Genomic DNA, 6,283 nt, shown 5'->3' with positions numbered 1-6,283 from the left:
TTTTGTATCAAAGTATTGTGAATAAAAATTGTAATTTGTTTGTGGGAATGTAAATTGGCACAACTATTATGGAAAACAGTATGGAGGTTCCTAAAAAAGTTAAAAATAGAACTACCATGTGATTCAGCAATCCCACTGCTGGGTACATATCCAAGGGATATGAAATAAGTGTGATGAAGAGATATCTGCACTCCCGTGTTCACTGCAGTACTATTCACAATAGCCAGGATATGGAATCAACTTAATTGTCCTTCAATAGATTAATGGACAAAGAAAATGTAGCACATATGAACAATGGAATACCATTAGCCTTTTAAAAAAGGAAATCCTGTTTTTTTTTGGACGAACCTGGAGGGCATTATGTTAAGTGAAATAAGCAGACATAGAAAGACAAATATTACGTGTCCTCACTTACAGTGGAGTGTGAAAAATGTGACTTCATAGAAGCAGAGAGTAAAATGGTAGAGGCAAAGGAAGGGGGATTGGGGAGATGTTGGTCAAATGACACAAAATTTTAGTTAGGAAGAATGAATTCAAGATATCTAGGTGCACCGTGATAAAAAAAAAGTCTATTAAAATTGAAAATCTGGAAAAAATATATTTTTTTGTGCATGCATTTGTAACACATTTGTAAACATGACAAAAATGCTAACAACCCTAATATATAAAGGGTGTTTATACACCAATAAAAGCACTTTCATAGAAAAGATGAAAGACCAATTAACATGAAGAACCTCACTAGCAATCAAAAATATAAAGGAGAGATATCTTTTTCATTCCCTAAATTGGCAAAGGTTTAAAAGAAAAGATAAAACCCAATGTAGATGAGAATGAGAGCAATAGATACCCAAATTTTCTATTATTAAAAATGGTGTTTTAGAAGAATACTTAATGAAAAGGAAAGACACTTGCCATATATTAATAAGAAAGGCATGTAGAAAATGTATACAATTACTCTCTGCTCCTCCCATTAGACAGACAGCTGCATCTTCTCATGCAGCACCAGCTGTATCCCTGAGACACCATGGTGAAGGTGAAGGCCAGAGTAAATGGATTTGGCCATGTTGGGTGTCTGGTCATCAGGACTGCTTTTAACTTTGGCAAGGTGGATACTGTCACCATCAATGACCCCTTTGTTGACTTCAACTACATGATCCACATGGTCCAGTATGATTCCACCCATGGCGAGTTCCTTGGCACCATTAAAGCTGAGAGCAGGAATTTTGTCATTGATGAAAATCCCGTTACCATCTTCTAAGAGCGAGGTCCCACCAAAATCAAATGGGATGATGCTGGAGCTGATTATGTTGTGTAGTTCACCGGCATCTTCAATACCATGAGAAGGCTGGAGATGTCTTAGAGGAGGGAGCCAAAAGGGCCATCATCTCTGCCCTTTCTGCTGACACCCCCTTTTTCGTGATAGGCATGAATCATGAGAAGTACAAAAATAGCCTCAAGATCATCAGCAATGCCTCCTGTACCACCAACTGCTTAGCCTCCCTGGCCAAAGTCATCCATGACAACTTTGGCATCATGGAAGAACTTGTAACTACACTCCATGCCATCGCAGCCACCCTACCCTGGATGGCCCCTCTGGGAAACTATGGCACAACGGCCACGGGGCTCTCCAGGACATCATCCCTGCATCTACTAGTGGTGCCAAGGCTATGGGCAAGGTTACCCCTGAGCTGAATGGGAAGTTCATTGGCATGGCCTTCCATGTCCCCACTGCCAACATGTTGGTCACGGACTTGACTTGCCATCTGGAGAAACCTGACAAAAATGATGACATCAAGAAGGTGGTAAAGCAGGAATTGGAGGCCCCCTCAAGGGCATCCTGTGCTACACGAGCACCAGGTTGTCTCCTCCGACTTTAACAACAACACCCACTCTTCTGCCTTCAATGCTGGGGCTGGCATTGCCCTCAACAATCACTTTGTCAAGCTCATTTCCTGGTATGACAATGAATTTGGCTACAGCAGCAGGGTGGTGGACCTCATGGCCCACAAAACCTCCAAGGAGTAAGACCCCCGACCACCAGCTGCAGTGAGAGCACGAGAGGAAGAGAGAGGCCCTCAGCTGCTAGGGAGTCCCTGCCACACTCAGTTCCCGACTACACCGAGAATCTCCCCTCCCCACAATTTCCACACAGAACCCCGTGAAGAGGGAGGGGCCTAGGAAGCCCATTTTGTCATATACCATCAATAAAGTCCCCTGTACTCAAAAAATTAATTAACTAATGAATCAAAATGTATTGAATACTAACATTATGCTAAGGAGAGTCAATTTCTGCTTGTTTTTTAAAATATAATTCTTCATCATTCAACTTGAAATTACTGCCCTTGAAGAGCTAAACTCAAATAGGAGAAATTGACATTTTCCTCTTCAATATTTTAATATGAAAAATTTCAAACATACAGAATAGTTAAAAGAATTTATACACCACCTAAATTCTACAATTAACATGTCGCCACATTTACTTTTTTATCACATATTCATCCGCCTATCTCTCCATCAATCCACTTTTTTTTTACTTTGCAGAATTTCAAAGTAAATTGCAACTATCTGTATACCTCACCCCTAAATGCTTCAGTATGAGTATCATTAACATGAGTTCAATCTTTGTTTATGGTTCTTTTAAATTTTTGAGTTAATTGTCATAGAGTGAAATGCACAAATATTAAATGTGCCATTGGAGGAATTTTTGTTGTTGTTAGAGATGTGATCTCACTATGTTGGTCAGGCTGGACTCTCACTCCTAGGCTCAAGGAGATCCTCCTGCCTCAGCCTCCCAAGTAGCTGGGACTATTTGGCACCATGCCAGGCTTTGGAGGAATTTTAACAAACATACATCAGTGTAATCTAAATTTCTATCAAGACATAGAACATTATGAAACATTATGAGAACTTCTCTCTTCTTCATTCCCAATTAATCCCTGTCCACCTGCCCCTCTACCCAGAGGTAACTTACCACTGTTGACTTTCTAAAGAGATACACAAATTATTTTTGGCTGTTCTAGGACTTAAAACAAGTGGAATGATATAATATGTGCTTCTAAATGTAAGGCTTTGTTAATTTAGCATAATGTTTTTGAGATTCATCTATGTTATTTTGTGTATCATTAGTGAATTTTTTTTTTTATTGCTGGATAGTCTTCTGTTGTGTAAGTATACTATAGGTTGTTTTCCATTTTCCTATTGACAATACTTAGTCTGTTTTCAGTTTTGGAACATTTTGAATAAGGCTATATATACATTATTTTATTTTGTGGGCACAGGCTTTCATTTTCTTTGGTAAACATTTAGGAGTGAAATTGCTGAATCATAAGGTAGGGGCTATATTCAATTTTAAATGAAACTGCCAGACTATTTCCCAAAGTTATTGTGCCATTTTGTAGTCCCAACAAGATAAGAGACTTCCAGTAGCTCCTTATCTTCATCAACATTTGGTATTTTTGGTCTTTTTACTTTTAGCCATTCTAATGGGTGTCTCGTAGTATCCCATTGTGATTTTATTTTGCATTTCTCTGTTGACTTAATGTTGAATGCTTTTTTATGTGCTTATCAGTCACTTGTATATCTTTGTGAAATGTTCATTCAAAAACTTTTGTCTAATTAAAAAATCAGATTGTTTTTATTATTGAGATATAAGTTGTATTACTGAGATATAAATATAAGTGCTTTGTCTGATATGTCTTGTGAATATGAGAAATTAATTTTAAGGTAGTGAAAAAGATTTCAGGTAATGTGGGAGAGGAGAATATTGCTTAGAAAGTCAGCTTTTCCTGGAAGCTTAGGGAAAAGTGATTTCTACAGAAATCGCTGCTGAACTTTGCTTTTAACTAATCAGTTAGTCTTTGTTTCCCAAATTGGTTTGTTACCTCTGATTTGGAGATGAATCGTTTTTCTTTGACATCAAACAAGCCATTAAACCTGGATTGTTGGTTGTCCACCTGACTGGTTCATTCAGTTTGTGGCCTCTCTTCTGGCCACTACAGTAGGGTCTGCCTGATCTCTTCATTCGCCTCTAAATATCCCTTACAGTCTACTTCCCATATGGCAACTATGGTGCCACATTTTAAAAAATGCTCAAAATTCCTCAGTGGTCTTCCATATCTCTGAGTTTATTTCCCATCCTCTTTGGCTAACTCACTGACTTACTCACCTTGCTGTCTTTGGAAATTCCAAGCATGCTCCTGTCCCAGGGTCTTTGCTGTTAGTCCAAACTGCATCATTTTGTAAGCTACCCACTATTTTGCAGACCTTGGTCAAAGTGAAACGGGAGGCTGAGGCAGGAGAATCACTTGAATCTGGGAGGCGGAGGTTGCAGTGAGCCAAAATCATGCCATTGCACTCCAGCCTGAGAGACAAGAGTGAAACTCTGACTCAAAAAAAAAAAAAAAAAAAAAGAAACATCCCAATCATATCTTGCTGGACAAAGGTCCAAGGAATACCACGATGGTATCCCACCTGAACAAGGGCCAGAACCACCTCATCACGAGAACATCTTATCAGTATCCTGCTGGGAAGCAAGCCATACCGCCCAGACCCCTCGCACTCATACCTATAAAGTGCCCCAGCCTGTAAGCAGCAGTGGGCTCTGGCATTAGGCTGGACCCCACTTCTGTGGGTTTTATGCCGAACATAAAGTCTGAATTTGCTGTTGAACCGCCCTCTTACTGTGTGCATGTCTTTCTTTAACCTTCGCCTTCCCTTCAAAACCTAACATTTGCACTTGCTGTTCCTTCATGGCATGCCTCTAATCCCATATACAAATATATTTCCATGGCACACCCCTCGCTTCATTCAGCTATCTTCAAATATTACCTCTTTGGAGAGATCTTCACTAACTATTCATAAATTAGCAAAGAGAAACATTCTTCTAAAGTCTTTTCCTATCCTTACTCTACTTTACTTTTTTCATAGCACTTATTTCCATCTTTACTTGAATGTTATCATTGAAAAATTATATTTGTTTATCCCCCCACCCTACTAGAATATAAGCTCCTTGAGGACAGGGACTTTGTTCACTTTATTCTTCACTCTATCTTCAGAATCTAGAATTGTAACTGACACATAGTAGATACTCTGTATAAATAATTGTTGAATTGAATAAGAAAAAACTAGATATGAATGTCATTCAAACCAAGAATTCCATAACTTAGGGTATGGTGGGTGGCTTTGGAAATCCAGCAGTGAAGACAATGAGGTGCTATTAGACAATGCACCTCTACTGAAGGAAGCCCCAAACTTAGTTGCCAAGCAACCACTATTAGCATATAAATAAATTTTAAAGCACACATCATAAACAAAATAGCTAACAAGGCAGTATTTCTATACCCAACCAGGCATTTTCTTGTTATTGTTCAACATATTTGAGTCAAAAAGAGAGATGCAGCTAGTTATTTCTTGCCATAAAAGAAAAAAGGCCACAAGTTGTTTACTGCCAAGAAGAATAACTCAATTGCAATTTAGTATTTGTAAAGTGTCCATCTAAGCAAGCCAGTATTTTCATTGATTTTCTTTTCCTTTTAGTTTTTCTTTTAATTAAAGACTATTTTTCAGAACTCTTTAGGTTTACAGAAAACTTGCACAGAAAGTGCAGAGAGTTCCCATATGCCCCATTCCACTTTCAGCTCCCTGTATTATGAACATCTTGCATTGGTGTGGTACATTTGTTACAAATGAAAATCAATAGAGATATGTTATTATTAACTAAAATCTGTAATTTACATTAGGATTTGCTCTGTGTGATGTACAGTTTTGTGGGTTTTACGAAGTGACAATGTAATTCACTGCCCTAAAAATCTCCTGTGCTCCAACTCTACATCCCTCTCCCTTTCCTTCTGTAAACCCCTGACAACTGCTGATCTTTTTATCACCTCTATACTGTAGTTTGGTTTTTATTTTACTAATTAAAAAAGTGGTCCTTTAAATGGGAGAGGAGTTGAAGAGAAGTAAATGATAAAAAATTTGAAGGCATTTTGCCCATGTAGTTCTCCATTGTATCTTCAGTATCTAGAATAGTGACTCAGGGATAATTCAAGATAACCTGTTTACATTTTAACACATATCCTTACATATGTGATTACACACACATACTTATATGATCACATATATTCTTAGATGAGGAGTCTTCAAAAAATCATGGAAAATGCATATTATGAAAAAACCATGGATGCATTTCAAAATATTTGTGCACTAAAATAAAATCACACTAAATAGTTATAATATGTCTGAACAGGATCTAGCTTGAGGCACTAAGAAGGATAAGACATCAATT

At 38.0% G+C, this 6,283-nt stretch overlaps 1 pseudogene; it reads left to right on the top strand.

Annotated features, from left to right (window-relative positions):
* The first annotated feature begins 1,024 nt into the window (after nt 1–1,024).
* LOC108543882 (glyceraldehyde-3-phosphate dehydrogenase pseudogene) lies at nt 1,025–2,025 on the top strand (annotated as a pseudogene).
* Nucleotides 2,026–6,283: the final 4,258 nt, after the last annotated feature.

The sequence above is a fragment of the Rhinopithecus bieti genome, unplaced genomic scaffold (genome assembly GCF_001698545.2).
Source record: "Rhinopithecus bieti isolate Rb0 unplaced genomic scaffold, ASM169854v2 scaffold_25740, whole genome shotgun sequence".
NCBI lineage: Eukaryota > Metazoa > Chordata > Mammalia > Primates > Cercopithecidae > Rhinopithecus > Rhinopithecus bieti.
The sequence above is the reverse complement of the archived record's forward strand: the minus strand, read 5'-3'. Positions and strand labels throughout refer to the sequence as shown.